The sequence below is a fragment of the Rattus norvegicus genome, chromosome 16 (assembly GCF_021556685.1).
Source record: "Rattus norvegicus strain SHRSP/BbbUtx chromosome 16, alternate assembly SHRSP_T2T, whole genome shotgun sequence".
Taxonomy (NCBI): Eukaryota; Metazoa; Chordata; class Mammalia; order Rodentia; family Muridae; genus Rattus; species Rattus norvegicus.
Genome location: NC_141549.1, coordinates 44,342,130 through 44,359,678, shown reverse-complemented (window position 1 = coordinate 44,359,678; position 17,549 = coordinate 44,342,130). Strand labels below are relative to the sequence as shown.

At 43.6% G+C, this 17,549-nt stretch overlaps 2 protein-coding genes and 1 pseudogene across 1 annotated transcript in view; 1 reads left to right on the top strand and 2 right to left on the bottom strand.

Moving 5' to 3' along the window:
• Positions 1 to 17,549, bottom strand: part of Erich1 (glutamate-rich 1) — a gene marked incomplete at its 5' end in the record, with an annotated part of 52,793,804 nt that overhangs the window by 39,304,685 nt on the left and 13,471,570 nt on the right.
• LOC120097541 (uncharacterized) overlaps positions 1 to 17,549 on the top strand; it is a 54,889-nt gene that overhangs the window by 10,141 nt on the left and 27,199 nt on the right. The window lies entirely within an intron of this gene.
• Positions 3,719 to 4,314, bottom strand: Pym1-ps12 (PYM homolog 1, exon junction complex associated factor, pseudogene 12; annotated as a pseudogene).

Here is a 17,549-nt window from a genome sequence, read left to right as displayed (position 1 = left end):
GCTATCTAGGCCTTTTTATTCCTCTAGGGAAAAATAGCTGAATAGTAATTCTTAAAATACCTGCTTTGAATAGTCTATATTATGTTGTTCCTCCAGCATGATGGAAATTTCATTGTTTTCTGCCGACTTACGATTTTGGTCTGTCTCTGTGTGTGTGTGTGTGTGTGTGTGTGTGTGTGTGTGTGTGTGTGTGTGTGTGTGTGTGTGCGCGTGCGCGCATTGCTGTGGTGACCTACAATTTGTGGGTATTCAGGGACGCCAGTTAATGACATCTCATTTGGTCCAGTCACTCTCTAACTTAGACCTTTAGACTAGGTCTCTCAGCAAACCTTCAGCTTCCTGTTTTTTGCTGGCCAGCAGTCTTTGAATCAGTTGTCCAGTTCCAGGTGGAGCCCCCTCTTTTTTTTGTCTCGACACATTTAGCCATTCAGCTATTTTAAAAATAAGGATTAGATTTCTTCACTTTACCTGAATAGAGGTATCCCCCTGGAAGATTCTGGTTTGTCTTATTGGGTTCACCATGATCTTGCATGGAATCCTATAGTGCATCCCTCTGCTGACATTGCTTTCCTGACTATATCATTGGCCTGGCATTCTTTCAGGATAGATTCCCTCTCAGTCTTGTACAGTGTTGTAGATCAGAAAAGTCACTGTCATTTATTTCATTATTCTTCTGACTGACATTGAGGTTGTTTTATTATCACGTGAACTCTAATGTGATGAAAAGTTCCTGAAAACTGACCATGAGTCACTGTCTTCCTCTGATGCTTCTAAGGTCTTCTATGAAGGAAGCAAGATAGTTTTAGTGAGGGGCCTATGATGAGTCAACATGAAGCTTACTGAAGGCTTTTCTTCAAATCCTGTCTCTTGGGAATTTGGTGTTGTGTTGTTTAGGTTATCTGTGCAAAGTTTGTAACTCAGATAGGACCAGCAAGTATCTGCAAAGAAAGCTTTCCTGAAGTGGAAATAAGTACAGGCCAGGGCAGCACAGCCTGCTTGAGTCTAAGAGACTTGTACACAGCATAGCTCCCACTAATTCCTCACTGAACAGGAAACCTGCTGGGGAAAAATCTTAGTTTTCTTTTGTGTGTGTGTGTGTGTGTGTGTGTGTGTGTATGTTTGTGTAAGGGTGCATGTGTGTTTGGGTGTGTGAGAGTGTGTGTGTATGTGTGTGAGTGTGTGTGTGTATGTGTGTGTTTATGTGTGTGTATGTGTATGTGTGTCTACGTGTGTCTATGTGTGTGAGTGTGTGAGTTTGTGTGTGTGTTTTTCTGTGGATGTATGCAAGTGTGTGTGTTTGTGTGTGTGTGAGTGTGTGTGCGTGTGTATGTGTGTATATATGTGTGGGTTTATGTGTGTGTGTTTATGTATATGTATGTGTGAGTGTTTGAGTGTGTGTATGTGTGTGAGTGAGTGTATGAGTGTGAGTGAGTGTGTGTATGTGTGTATATATGTGTGGGTTTATGTGTGTGTGTTTATGTGTATGTATGTGTGAGTGTTTGAGTGTGTATGTGTGTGAGTGAGTGTATGAGTGTGAGTGAGTGTGTGTGTATGTGTGTGTATGTGCGTTTATTTGTGTGTGTGTGTCAGTGTGTATGTGTGTCTCTGTGTGTGTGAGGGTGCATGTGTGTTTGTGTGGGTGTGTGAGAGTGTGTGTGGGTATGTGTGTGAGTATGTGTGTGTGTTTATGTGTATATATGTATGCATGTATGTGTGTGTGTTTATGTGTGTGTATGTGTGTGTGTTTGTATGTGTGTCTGTGAGAGAATGTGTGAGTGTGTGAGTTTGTGTGTGTGGTGTGTGTCTCTGTGTGGCTAGCATTCGCCTCTGTAACTGACATGATTTGTCTGTGCCTCCCAGTAGATCGCTATAGCAGGCTCCTGTCCTCATGCACTCCTTAGCTTCATCAATCTTATCTACTACTTATCTACTTTTGAAATATATATTTACCAAAAGTATATATATCCTATATACCCATGTGGGGCAATCTCTGAATGGTCATTTGTTCAGTGTCTGCTCCAACCTTTTGCCTCCATATCCCCACCTATGAATACATTTGTTCTCCCTTTTAACAAGGAATGAAGCACCTGCATTTCAGTGGTCCTGCATCTTGAGAGGCGAATGCTAGCAGCAAACATTGAACTGGGACTGGGCTTCCCATTGGAGGAAATAGTGAAAGTATTGGAAGAGCTGAAGGGGTTTGCAATCCCATAAGAACAACAATGCCAACCAACCAGAGCTCCAAGGGACTAAACCATTATCCAAGTACTATACATGGACTGACCTTGGCTCCAGCTGCATATGTAACAAAGGGTGGCCTTGTTGGGCACCAATGGAAGGAGAGGCCCTTGGTCCTGCCAAGGCTGGATCCCCCAGTGTAGGTGTATATGGGGGGGACAAATTGGGTGGGGAACACCGTTGTAGAAGAAGGGGAGGGGGATGGGATAGAGGGCTTATGTCTGGGAAACCAGGAAAGGAAATAACACTTGAAATATAAGTAAAAATATTCAATAAAGGAAAAAAAACTGAAAAAAATGAATTTGTGACCAATGGTGCTGGGTTAATTCTTCACAAGTTGATCAGATCTTGAAGAGGTTCACATTGATAGATTTCTAGGGTAGGAGCGGCCAACATTCCCTGCTTCAGTAAAAATAGGGCTATGTATTCAGGCTCTTCTCAGCTTAAGAGATATAGGCTGTCCCTTCGCAGATCATGGGAGAAAAAAATAATACCAAAAAAACAAAAAACAAACAAACATACGAAAGTTCAGAGCCTATACACTGGAAAATGGAAGCTGGGTGTGGTCGTTGTTTGACCTTGTCTACCTGGATGGTTAATTCCAAGAGTTCCACTTTTCTGTATTTGAAAAATGGAAATGAACTGGAAAAAGGAGTCAGAAGTTAAGCACAGTGGCTGCTCTTCCAGAGGACCTGGGTTGGATCCCTAGTACCCACATGGTAGCTCTCAACACTCCATAACTCTTGTCCCAGGGATCTCATGCCCTCTTCTGATCTTTCACCAGGCACACACTAGTGCACAGATATACATGCAAGCAAAACACCTGTGGACATAAAAACAAACAAACAAACAAACAAACAAACAAACACAAGTGAATAAATAAATCTATGGAAACCACTATATCTCAACAGAGCATAGGTTTGCTACAAACAATAAATGAACTTTTTTTTGTCATCTACTTGAATTTATTCTTACTTTCTTAAATAAAAGATGAAAAGGAAGAGGAGGAGGAGATGAAGAGGAGGAGGAAGAGGAGGAGGAGGGGGAAGAGGAGGAAGAAGAGGAGGGGGAGGAGGAGGAGGAGGTAGTGGTTGTGGTTCGGGTGGCCAGGGAAGTTATTCATAAACACTGAACAGGAACCAAGACTCCAAAACTTGGGTACTCCTTGTACCCTCAGCCTCAGATCCCTGACAGACTCCCACCCTCCCTTTTCAACAAGACACCCAGATGAGCAGCAGAGGTACCTGGGGTCAGCACTCAGATTGTGAACAATGGGATGGAAGGGAAAAGTTAAAAAATGAGAGGTGAGAAGGGGAAGGAAAGAAGAAGAGAGATCCTAGGCTCTAGAGGACAGAGTGGGGCCACAGGAGGGGAAAGTGAGCCAGTAAGGAGGTGCCCCTCAGACTGCTGTGGCCCACATTCCCTGGACCCCAGAGGACCCCATGGTTTGTTCTTCAGTCCACTCCCCTATTCCTGAAGCCTAACAGCCCAACTCCAAGTCCTCCAGCTCCTCCTCCAGAACCCTGTGCTATGTCAACTTCTCCACCTGTTCTCTGCTGAACTTCCCAGCCTGGAGGCGTTACTGCAGCTCCCCTATCTATCAGCTTCTTCCTTAGGTTCTTGATCTTCTTGGCTTTCTCTGTGGTGGCAGCAGATTCGGGTGCATGGAAGGCAGCTAGAGAGGTGGCCTGGGGGCCATGGTGAGCACTGGGTGTCCGGGCTGAGTGTCCCAGAGACACCTTATCAAGAGTCCCGCTCAAGGCCTCTGCATCTTTCTCCTGTGGCTGGCTCCTCTTTTCCTTTCAGTTCAGGTTGCGTTTGGCTGCTTTGGAGAGGCCTGCTTCACCACTCTCAGGTCTGGATGGGGTGACCTGTGTGGTGGGCTCAGGGCTCTGCCCTGGGGGAAGTTCTGGTTTACTCTAGAAAAACTTCACATACTTGTTTTCATAAGGCTGGGATTCTTGGAGCACGTATCCTTCTTTGACCCTCCGCTGCTTGTGCAATGTCCCATCGGGTCTCTGTGTTGAGGCAATGTAGTTGCCTCTGGTCCTCGTCAGTTATATAGGGAGTCGCCATCGAACCCAAAAAATGAATATCTAGGGGGTAATAAGTGGAATTTTCCTGCATTTAAGTTCTTGATAAATGGCAGCATTCATTCCCTTTTAAAATTGCTTTTTAGGTGACCTGAGTTGGATCTGGAATTGTGTTGGGTGGTTTTGAGTTTGAGAACTCAAGTAGACTATGCCTTTTATATGCATCATTGTTGCTGTCTAGTGGATGAGTTAGGTCCATTTTAAACCTAATGCAGGCACCACAAAGTGAGTTTGGAGAGGATGTACTGAGAACAACTCCCTGGACTCTGAGTTAAAAATTCTAGCTGTCTTCTAGATAACCCACTGTCTCTACATGGAAACCTTGCTCAGGTTAACTTCCTAATTTCCACCACCTTATGTCACTGACATGATGGATGCCTGAAAAACACTTTTCTTCAGCCAGATCTGCTTCTTCCCAGGTACCCCCTTGTTCTATGTCTAGAAGGCTCATTCATGTTCGTCTCCTTTCACTAACCCTGTGATTCCTTCAGAACACCGTTGAGTTCTTCCCAGCATATGGGAATAACAACAGACAATGGAGACTCTAGAGTCAGGAGAACATCTAAGAAGCCAGGATACTCAGATTGCACATGATCCTGATAACCAGTGGAGCAGACAGGGTGGATAGACAGATGGCCACTTCTCTATTCTCTATTTGAGAGTGCACGTGCACTTCATAATTCAAAAAAGATTCTACATGTATACCTGTAAATAGCTCAGCTGATTACTACTAATTGCTGGTTTGCTCTGAGTTAACTTCTAATCCAGGAATACTTCAAGAAGAATACAAGGTTTGGTGGCCTTTGCCTATTCAAATCCAGTTGCAGAAATACCAAGAAGGGAGAGCTACAGGAATATTAAATACAGAAGCCCCTAGCATGAGTCTCAGGAACAAGGCAGCCGCCTGACCAGAGGAACAAGCCTGAGCTTTGAAATGAAGGACTTTGCTCCCACCCACTCCTGACTGGAGATGAGATGGAAGGTAGGATATTAATCTCAGATCTCTAGCTCCCAGAGCATAGCACAGCTTCAAGATTCAGTTCTTTGTTAGCTTTTGTTTCCTTTCATGCTGCTTTTAGGATTATTTCTTTTAGTTTTCTTTCCTTCTCTTTTCTCCTTACCTTCCCATAAAATTAATTCAGATGGGTTTGTCAATCACTTGGACAGAAAACAAACTTCAAAAAGTATAACCTTGAAACATAAGTCATCTAAAGACCTTAAAAGGATACAAGAGATAACTACCACTTCGATGATATTGATATATTTATACATTCCAGGAGCCCCTCCCTTGATGCAGCTGCTTACATATTGTCCTGGTTAGATTTATTTTTTCTTTTTGGTCACCTTGGCAAAAACCAGGATCAGCAGGAAAGAAGGAACTTCTGTTGAACAATTCTCCCCTTAAACGGGCCTATACAGAAGTCTGTGGAGGAATTATCTTGAATAAGGACTAATGCAGGAGCACCCAGCCCACTGTGGGTGAGACCACCTGGATAGAGGGGGTATTGTGTAGTATAAGGAAGCAAGCCATGAGCAAGAAGCCAATTAGCAGCATTTCTCCCTAGTCTCTGCTTCCGTTCCTGCTTCCAGATTCCTGCCTTGAGTTACTGCTCTGTCTGTCTTCCATGGATGATGAAGGACAAGCTAGCTGTAAAATGAAATAAACCTCTCCCTTCTCATGTCACTTTGGTCCTTTTGTTTCTCATAGCAACAGAAATCCTGACAAAAAGATTCACCTTCACAGTCTGACAACTTGGCAAGTTCTAACTCAAATTCTGTAACTTTTATTATCCTAACCCTATCCCACCCCACCCCTTATAAATACTGACAAGATTCCTAAATCCAATTCCAGATTTAGGAATGATATTGGGAGCATTCCCACTCTCTCTGAAGATACCACCCCAACACACACACACACACACACACAAACACACACACACACACACACACACACACACACACACACACACACCATTGCATCTGGTTTTGCAGGCTTCCATGTTAAACCTTCCTGCTTTCTTGGTCTCTAACGTGGAAGATATTTCCCCCCACAGCCACCACCCACCACCCACCAGTACCTACCCATTACCCATCCACCCCCTCATGACCCATGCCCTGAATATTATTCTGCAGGTCTCCATGTTGAACCTGCTTGCTTGCTTTATATCTAACCCTGAAAGCATGGGTTTCTTTCTTCTTTTGCCCATTTCTCTCCTGGCAGTTGACGAAGTTCTATGGTGCCTGCCTTGTTGATACTGTCCTCTCAAACCCCATAAAATGGGCCTTCAGCTTCTTGAGTTTGTTAAGTTCTTTTATCTATGAGATGAGGAGCTCTCAGAAAGGCTGCCTCAATTTCCCAGTAATGATCATAAAGAAATGAAGACACAAGGGAGCAGCAAATGTGTTGTGGTTGTTGCTGTTGTTGTTGTTGCTGTTCTTGTTCTTTTGCTTGTTTTGTTGACATGGTTGTGATAAAGAGTGGACAGGAATGAGGTCAGCTTAGATCAGATGATAAAGGAATGAGTGGGATCCAATGGGGAATTTAGGAAGGATTGTATCAAATTTAGTAAGTAGTTTTCTCCTCTGTATCCCTGTGTCTGCCAGGATGAGGTTGGTCCTTTTCTCCAGGTACACTAAGGGAACTAACTTCTCAATGACAGCCGCTTCTCAAATGCCAGCACACCTCAGCAGTGAGGGGACAGAGACACAACTCCATGCTGCTGACCTTGGCAACTTGATGAGTTCCCTGGGAATTTTAGGAACTTGACTAAGAACAAACCAGGAATCGCAGCTTCAATATTGAAAAGAATTTTGGGATTAAACAGTTTATAAAGAAGAGTTGGAGACTTTTATTAAAGATATTTTATTATGGGCATGATCATGAGGCTTAAGAGAAAGAGACATGCTCAGAAAAAGTAAGATACACAGGAGAGTACAAATGTGGGTTTCTAAAAGAAAGCAAAATGTACCTAGGTGTGGGAACAGGCTCCCCAAGGAGAGGGAGCAATGATTGTGTGAGCATTAGCCATATAGCCAATTTTGGTGGCTCTTGGGTGTCTGCTTCTACAGAGAGGAAGCTGTTTCTGCAGAGAATAATTGACTGAGTAAAACTGCAGCCCTGTGGAGATTTTGGGCTGCTGCCGACCCAGAAGCTAATTCCCTTACCCGAAGCTAGTTTTAGCGTCTTGAATTCTGAGCCTTTCCTTGCCCACTTCTATTACTGAAACGATAATTTGTTGACTAAAAAAAAAAAAATTTGGTACCATTAACTTAGCAGACTCTTGCTTCCGCCAACCCAGAATTTAAAGATGTTATCAGATAGACTCTTAGGCGTATAGAAAACTTTTCCATCTGGTTGTAACCACCTTTCTTGTGTACCTACTGATGTATTCTAAACTTGCTCTGATTTATGACTTTCTTTGTTTTGTAAAACTATAAAACTTCATAAAACTGCTTCTTAACCTGAGCTTCCAGGCCTGTGCTGATGGAAAACAGCAACAACTAACCACCCTGTCCTTAGAGCTGAGTGCTGTGTTGTGTTTTTGTCTCCTTGTTGTTTGGTTTAGTTGCATTGACAAAGGTTTCATCTCAAAAGGTTGCTAAGAATCTACCGCACAACCCCCATTTCTTTCTTCTTGGTAAGAGAGGTAAGTCATGGTTCAGAGGGCTTGGATGGAATGACAGCCTGGTAAGGGAAGAGCAGGCACTGCTGGGGTGAACAAGGAGCCTAGCTGAAGAGTCTTTCGGTAAAGTGTGGTTTCTGGTGATATCCTACAGAACTGCAGCTTAGTGGCTAGAAAGGGAGGAAGGCCTTTAGTGATTGTCTGGAATTCTTGCTGTGCTGCTAGAGGAAGCTTAAAGGTTCCAACAAGATTCATGACCTCCAGTTTTCTGTGCCTTTCTATTCTGCCCCATGGCCCACCAAAGCCAAAGACACAGTTTAGATTGTTTGGTGCTTTAGGTCAAAATGAGACATTGATTAATGTGAAATTCTAATTTTCATTACAAATATGTTTAATTTATGTAGTAATATACCTAATTTATGAGAGTACTAACCGCTAACATTTCTGAGTATTCCCTATGGGTCAAATCCTCGCTCCAACACGCATGAGTGTCCCATTCAGAATGACAGCCTCTGCATAGGGAATGGGGTCAGTCCTCTCACTTACAGAGGAAGGGAGACTTGGCTAGCTAGTTTTGTGTCAATTTAATACAAGCTAGAGTTATGTGAAAGGAGGGAAACTCAGTTGAGAAAATGCCTCCATAACATCTGACTGTAAGGTATTTTCTCAATGATTGATATGGTAGGGCCTAGCCCACTGTGGGTGGGACCATCCCAGGGCTGGTGGTCCTGGGAGCTAAAAGGAAGCAGGCTGAGCAAGTCATGAGGAACCAAGTCAGTAAGCAGCACCCCTCCATGGCCTCTACAGCAGCTCCTTCCTCCAGGTTCCTGCCCTGTTGAATTCTGGTCCTGGCTTGCTTCAGTGATACTATGAGGTGAAATCCCTTTCCTCCCCAGATTGCTCTCCTTGTGGTTTCAGCAAGGCAGTGGTAACCCTGACCTAAACAGTTTAGGTCAGTACAGCCTTTGTTGTTAACTCAGACTTTGTGTGCTTCCAGAATCCATGTTCTTAATCATATGAAATTCTGGAATAAAATAAAACTTTCAACTCAAAGATAAGGAAAATGGGAAGAGGCAGACAGCACAAAATGGCTAAAACCAGGAACTAGCAGACCTGGACTGTCCACAGGAAACCTGGGTCTTGATTCCCGTGGTAAACAGAAAGAAGCCTGAAGCCAGGAGGAATCAGAAAGGGCTTAGGAAGCTCTTTCAGGAGCTGTGTAAGCTGACAGGATTCTTGTGTGTTGGTTCAGCTGCCCTTCCTTCACATTCCTTTCCGTTTTCCTGAACCCATACCACTCTGCCCTGGAAGGATTTCAGTGCCAATCATTCTCTCTGAGACCTCATGGACTCACTGGGCTGCTTCTAAGAGCACCACAGGAAGAATATACAATTTATCACACACTGCTTTGTTCCTCTCTAAGAATAAAGAAAGAAAGAACAGAACAATGCGATATAGGTTAAAGGAAAGGTCTTAAGAGGTAATAACTGGTTTTCTGTGAAGTCCTTTCCTTAAACTGCCTTTTACAGAACAGCAGGGTTCCCCCACACTTCCCAGGGGCTGCTTAGAACATTTCTTTCTTTTTATTCTTCAGTGGGGGGTAAGGAAAGGTTGGGAAGGCTCTGCCTCCACCTTCATTGTCCCTTCAGGGAGCCCAGCAGGAGGCTCTGCTCTCCAGAGTCACCAGAAATGACATGCATCAGCAATACTGAGTCAGGAGATGGAGACAGAAATTCAGTGTGCTAGCTAGCTGGTGGCCCTAGAGTAAGTCTCCAGTCAAAAACCTTATGAGTAGGGCAAGCTTGGGAGCCTGTTGGTAAAGCAGAGAAGCCTACTGGAGGAAGGAACCATGTCACTAGTGGTTCATGGATCTCTTTCCTCCACAATGGAAAGACTTTGGGGAGAAACATAACTTTCTTCTATGAAAAGGCATTTTTTTAAAGATTAAGCAAAAGAAAAAAATTAGACCAGCACCACATAATGGAAATAAAATACAAATCACATTTGTGATATCAAATTTTCTAATAGTCCTATATCTTAAAAATAATAGGTCAGAAGAAATGAGTGAAATTTGAGGAATACATCATGGTTCTAGTCAATGCATTATCATTTAACATATAATCAGTATAAAGACGTTACCAATGAAGTCATTAACACTGGTGTATTTCATATTAAGCTCTGTATTCTGATATGCATTTTACACATGTTGGCACAAAACAAATCTCTTGCTTCCAAGAAGCTAAGAGTCAAATTAATGTGACCAGAAAAGTGGATTCAACTTGCTGGATGTAAGATGAAAGAGAGAGAGAGAGAGAGAGAGAGAGAGAGAGAGAGAGAGAGAGAGCAGCCAGAGGCATCTAGAAGTGTCCAGAGCAGAAAAAGAAAGCTATAAACTGAACGTGGCCAACAGACTGGACAGGGCCAGACTCCCTGCAGCAGCATAGAGAAGAGAGAAAACAGGGAGAATAGCAGGGTTGTAAGGAAATTGACTGGCTGGGGGCAGGGAGCCTGTGAACTGAGGAGGCTGGGATGCTGGCATGGACTGTGAAATGGCACTAGTACTGGGTACCTGTAACATTGAAGAAGGCTCAATCTCTCACATGGTAATGAGAACTACAGGTACCCATGCCAACTCTTACCTAACTGCCACAGGCTGAGCTCATTGGACTTCCCCCTGGGATACGGGGAACTGGAGTTTCCTTTGGACCTGACATCAGGGGAGTAGTCCCATGATCTTTTATAATAATAAAACAAAAGAAGGGAAATCTCTGGTACAGGTTTCAGATGCTGTCAGATGACATTTGCACCTTTAGGGTTGTTGTGATCTACGTTAGAACATCTCAAACATTTTACATAATAGTCACAAGTATGAGGGCCCATGGCTTGCCAAAGAATGATACCCAGAGTCAAATAATATGTAAAGACATTGAGTGTTTTATTCTGCAAAAGTCCAGCATGCTGGAGTCCCCCATTAGCAAGTCAGAGCGACCACCAATGAGCTTGCAGGCATGATTTAAAGTACATTAGGGAATTCTGGGGTAGGTGACTGTACTGGCTGGTTTGTGTGTGAACTTGACACAAGCTGAAGTTATCACAGATAAAGGAGACTCAGTTGAGGAAATGTCTCCATGACATCAATATGCAAGGCAGTGATCTCAACTAGTGATCAAGGGGGGAGGATCTAGCCCTTTGTGGGTGGTGCTGTCCCTGGGCTGGAGTTCTTGGGGTCTATAAGAGAGCAAGCTGAGCAAGCCAGGGGAAGCAAGGCAGTAAGTAACATCCCTCCATTACCTCTGCACCAGCTCCTGTTTCCTGACCTGCTTGAGTTCCGGTCCTGGCTTCCTTTGGTGATGAACAGCAATGTGGAAGTGTAAGCTGAATAAACCCTTTCCTCCCCAACTTGCTTCTTGGTCTTGATGTTTGTGCAGGAATAGGAACCCTGACTAAGAGAGTTAATGTGTCAGGTCCATCTCATCAATATGGGAGTGTCAGGGCTGGAAACTTATCAGGGAGGTCTGGAAACTGCTGCTGACCCATAGTCCTAGCCCCAGGCTAACTTCTGAGGCCTGGACTTGCCTGGAATTGCCCAGTTCTTGGAAACAGATATTTAGGCCTAGAGTCCTTAACTGCCAAGTTGAAGCCTGTTGTGGAATCAGGCTACCTTTCTCAACAGTGATATCAGGGAACATATAGGTATTGATGATAAGTAGCTACAAAGGAACTAAATATAGGACAAGATCTAGAACATTTCATGTCTTTACAATTTCCAAGTTCTAATCAGACTGTGATCTTTAACTCAGATATGGCTTCTGCTGAGAACTGCAGTTCGCCTAGAAGACACCAAGGGCTCTACAGTGTCCCCTGTGGTGCTGAGACAGCAGAGACAGATGCCAATTAAGGTCCTTGCAGGTGTGCATCTCCAGAGACTGACCTTCCTTCCATCCACTCTTTGGCGCTTTGGTAATTGAGTTTGCAGAAACAAATCAACGATTGGCAGAAATAAAGGAACAGAATTATTAATGTACAAGTAGACAGCTGTCACGCTGAGCATGAAACTCAGACATGAGCCCTGACGATTGTGGCTTAAGGATTCTTTATGAGGAGGACAGAAGTGAGGCCACACCAATTTCGGAGGAGAAGTCAATGATTTATAGGGGACATGGGCCAGGCACATAGAAGTGACAGCGTCTGGGAACACGGTCTGCCTAGGATATATGGGCGTGAGTTTTCCTCTTGTCTCCTGCTTGTTACCCTTTCTGAAGGGTAACATCATCCTTACACAGATAAAGGAGCTTCAGAAATGATTCTTAGCTTTTATTTCAGGTTCGAAGGAGGACTTACTGCAAGCCAGAGCTCCTGAAGGAAGCCATCTTGTTAATTTAAAAAGAAAACAAACAAACAAACAAACAAACAAAAACACCAGGCTTCCCTTTGAAGTATTTGTGTCTTCTGAGTCCCAACACATTGCTTTACTCAGCTCTTAACAATAAGATCCAGGGTTTCTAGAAGCATGATATGTAATTCCACAATACTTTAGCTTTTCTCAAGTAAATAGCAAACACCTCGAGTATAGAGTCCTCTGTTAACCCAAGTCCTTCAGTCAAGGTCTGGATCCTGGGAACTCTAACAAGTTTGGATCGATGACCACCAAATGTGTGTATGTGTGTGTGCCTGTGTGCGTGCGTGCGTGCGTACATATACAACTAGCCACATTAAGAGAAAACCACATAATGAGACCCACTGACTCATTCAGCCAAGTCCATCTTCAGGTTCCTGCACAGGTTTAGGCTTGAATACAAAGTGGTCAGGATGTGGTCCATCCCAACCATTGTTGATCCTGTCACTGTCTCAGTGGCACTTTCTCCTTGTGAAATCTCTTTCTCGGGAAAGAGTTCCTTCTTTTTCTTCTTCTTCTTTTTTTCCCCAGGAGACTCCTTGGAAAAATGCAATTCCTTGGAACCTCTAGTCCCGGGGCAAAAGGCACAAGGATGTCTCTCCTTAGAACATCTGATGCTACCAGGGTGGTGATAATTTGCAGCCTAATGTGAATTATTCCCATGTTTGAAAGCAGTGTTTAGAATTTAGTGGGTGATTTATCTGTCTGTAGGATTCATATAAATACTAATTACTAGTCTTTCATATTATTTGTTTTTCTTTTAATTTTCACAAGACCTGGTGTATCCACAGTTGACCTTGAACTCCTGATCTTTCTACTTCTACTTCTGCCCAACTTCTACGTGCTTGCAAGTATTATAATGTGCTTTTAGGATTACATGGCATGCATGTGGCACCAGGCCTGGCTAGTCTGCTAGTTTTTATGTTATTCTATTTTAAATGTCTTATTTTTGAAGTGATCTCTATACATTTGTATCAAACTATCTATACAACTCCAGGCAAAGGTGCACCCCATATAACAAAGCCAATACTAATACATATATTTAATTATATATATATATATATATACTATATATATATAATCAAATACTAGTATATCAATACATATATATCAAAGAAAGACTTATTCTGCTTTTCCTTCCTTCCTTCCTTCCATAGCCCAGGATGACCTTGAACTCCCTATCTAAGCCTCTCATGTGCTGGGATTGTAGGTGGATGGCATCACTCCCAGTCTTGATAGTTTTACCTTGAAAAGCTTGGTAAGTTTTGACTCACACCAGCCTTCTTCGGTTGGTTCAAAACACACTATCCAAAACAGGACCCCTTAGCATTAGTTAAAACAGCAGCATAAGAAAAGTAATTCTCACCTTCCCTTCTTCCTGTCACAAACTATAACATCTAGGAAAATTTTCCTAGATTTCCCATTTTCCTTCCCCATAGCAGATAATGTGACCCTCATTTAAGAGGCAGCTTTCCTGTACTCAGGTGACAAAAGCACTCTACTCTTAATCTTAATCTCTTCCTTGTACTAAAAGCCATAGATTATGTAATTCAAGAACAACAGTTTAGGTAATTTAGCTCAAAACTATAAAGGTTGACCTCCAATGTTATTTCTCCAAGACAGCCCACTCTCCATTAAGACTGAGCACGAAAGTACACAACTCGGGACTGGAGAGTTGGCTAAGTGGTTAAGAATGCTTGCTATAATTACAGAGATTGCAGGTTTGTAGGTTGATGGTATTACGCAGGTGAAGGCAGGCAAGAAAAAAAAAGGCCTATCATTGGACGAGAAGGAAGGGAAGTGGGAACTCTTTTTATAAGTGAAGGAGAAACAGGAGAGAAGGAGCCAGAGGGAGGGAAAGGACCTGGGAGAACATGGCACCAGATGTTAAGATTCTTTTCTGTGTATAGATACAGGTTATAGTGAATATTTCTAAGGGATGGGTGTGTTCAGGACTTTGTGTTGTCTAGATGGGCAAATTATCTTATCAATTGGATCAGTGGTTATTATGTGATGTGTTCTTTCATGTGGTGACTTAATTGAGTTCAAGAGAGGTGTGATGGCAGGAAACACCAAGCCTGCCACGGAATTGGGATTTGTATGCCTGGTGTGGAAACAACCTGCCTTGGGGACTTGATGGGTAGATAGATTACCGCTGGGCTCAGAGAGTAGCCATCAGCAGTGTGAGATGAGAGGGAGCTTAGCAGGTGAGATATTTGCTGACTGAGATAAAAATAATCCACAGAAGCCACTTGTGTTGATACTAGTGGGGAATAAAAGAAATCACTTTTATTTTTTATAATAACACAGCTTTGGTACCCAGCACTCACATGGTGACCTCCAAACACCTTAACTCCAGTTTCAGGGACACAATACCCTCTGAAGACACTCTTCCTCACAGAGCCCCACCACCACCACTCATCAAGGCTTGCTTGAATCTCCTATCTAAGGGGGATCATCTTAATTCTGCTCTCCCAAGTCTTACCCAGTGTTATCCAGTCTACTTCCCCCCACATGTCTCTGAACACTCCTCTCTCATCTATCCACACCTATTCCCTCACTTAGAGGATAGGACATGGTATAAACCTGATAAATATTTATCGACTGCATGAATTTCTGCTATGAAAAATGATGTACACTGTCAAAACTTCTAAAATAGTTTAAAATATTTATTTTCTTCCCACACCTTCCATAATAAACTTATGGGCAATTTTAATCAATTTTGTGGCATTACTACAGCAAAGTGCAGATTTGATTCTTTGCAAATTTATGACATCACTGTTTATTGAGGCACCTTTTCTTTTTTGACAAGGTGCCTGATCTCTATGGTTTTGTCCTCTATGTTTAAGGAACTTTATTTAGGGCATTAGCATGTAGGCACAGAAATGTGAGAGACGTGTTCTTTGTCCTCATTGTTGAGTGCTGCAGCCACCAGGCAATGTGTGGTGACCAAATATCGAATACTCCAAAGTAGCACATGCAAATGGTCAGAGGAAACGTACCAATACATAGGACCTTAAGTTGTCCTTTGAGTGTATATATGTTGTTCCCTAGTCTAGACATTCTGACTCTATCCTGCACTTTCCTACATGACAGTGGCTGCTCTCTATCTTCCTCATCCTCCTTCCCTATCTGTGCCTTCAGCCATTGGCCTATTTCTCAGAGAAAAGAGAAATGGTCAGAAAAGAAGCTTTGCAAACTCCTTCCGGCAAGTGTCCCATGGACCCTGTGTCCCCATCTGTGAACGGTGCTGCCTTTATCTGAAGCCAGTTCTTTTTCTTCTGTTAAAATCCCAGCCCATGAGTGCCAGGGTTAATCTTGCGTTTGTCAGACTTGCTGGTGGGATAAACTATCTGTTAGAAATCACATAAGGGAGGGAAATCTTTTGCTTTTGTTTCCTTGCTTGTGGTTTCAGTAGAGGTCAGCTGGTTCCTGTGGAGAGGCAGAATATCCTGGGAGGAAGCTAGGCTGGGAGGAAAGCTCCAATTGAGGAACAGCCAACTGACAAGGGGACCAGGAACCAGAGTGTAATCTTGACCTATCTCCCAACATTCTTTATTTCACTTGGAACCCACAGCCTGTGGAGAGCCACCCACATCCATGGTGAGCTAATCCTCTCTAAGGCAGCATCCCAGCCACTCAGAGGCATGCTTCACTAATCTCCTAGGTGCTCAATACAATCAGTTCCATAAGCAAGAGCAATCCTCACAATTCCCATTTTAAACACTACGTGCTACCTATCTTCTTATACAAACAAACACCTCTGTCAACCCCACTGCCACAGCTAGTACCCCATCTTCTCCTATCGTTTAGAGCAGAACTCCCTGGAAAATCCCTTTCTGTGTCCTTTCCCCCTTCTGCAATTCTCAGTTGACTCAGTGTGTAACAAACTGCTTTTGTTCAAATTAGCAGTGACTGCTACATCCGTAAATCCAGTGGCTCTTAGTCCTGATATCTGTTTTCATATTGGCGGCTCCATTGTCTTGTATCTGCTCTCCATTTGGTCTTCAGGAACCCCTGCTTTGCTGAGGAATCCTCAGTCTCCCCATTGTTCTCCCCTGGAGTGAAGAGCCACACAGACCCTTGTTCTTCATCTCTTCTCTTCTCCCCAAGCCCATGCATTTTCATGGCTCTAGCTACATGCTGGCATGCTGACCTGTGCAATCCAAAGGCATTGTCCCCAGACTCATGGCCAGTTGTTCATTTCCCCTGGGAACTCCAGTGTCTGGTAGATCTCTCAAAACTTAGCTTGTCCCAAACTAGCGAGAGACATTCCTGAAACTTGATCGACCCTGTCTTCTACTTCTGAGTCTATGGCAAGTCCAGCCTCCTGTTTATTAGGTCAAAGTCTTACGTGACTCCGTACTCCTTCTTTCTCTCATGTCCCAGGCAGTGCACCACAGTCCACAGTGTTTGTGATCCAAGTGTGCTGAGGCCTCCTTCCACTTTTCACCCTCTCTGCTCTTGCTCAGCCCGGCCAGGTCCTCATTAGCTGGCCTCAGCTGTGGTGGCTTCCTGACTAGTCTCCCTGCTCCTTGTATTGCTCCATAGTAGTCGATTACAACAGCCAAAATAGCTCCTGTAAAATGTCAGTTAGAGAGTGTTCCTTGTAGTGTCATTTGTCTTAGTATAAAAGCTGGAGTCTTGGGTGATGGGGAGATGGCTCAGCAGTTAAGAGCACTTGTGACTCTTCCAGGTGACCCATGTTTGATTCTTAGCACTAAGGTCAGGTGGCTCTCAACTCTCTATAACTCCGATTCCAGGTGATTTGATGCCTCTACCTTCCAGGCACCTGCACTAACATGCGTGGATCCGCACATAGACATGCACATATAACTAGAAATAAAATAAATGTTCAAAAAAGATCCAAGCCCCATTACCTTCCCCCTGCCCCCAAACCTCCCACCCAATCCACAGGATTGCTCTACTCCACTGAGCTCCTTCATGTCTTCTGGACTGAGGGTCTCTAGAAGGCTCTAAAGCATGGTGAGTGCTTAGGCCACAATGATAATCACAGCCCACAGGACACAGGGCAGGCCTCTCTATGAAGAATTACCAGTGCTAAAAGTTAAGAGTCAGGCAGAGACTTCATATAAACTGAGACATAGACAAGAACTCCAGGCTAAGTTGGAGCCTGTGGCAGTTGACTGGATGTCTATTCCTGCTTCTGATGTCATAGTGAAAGTATTCAGCTGCTGG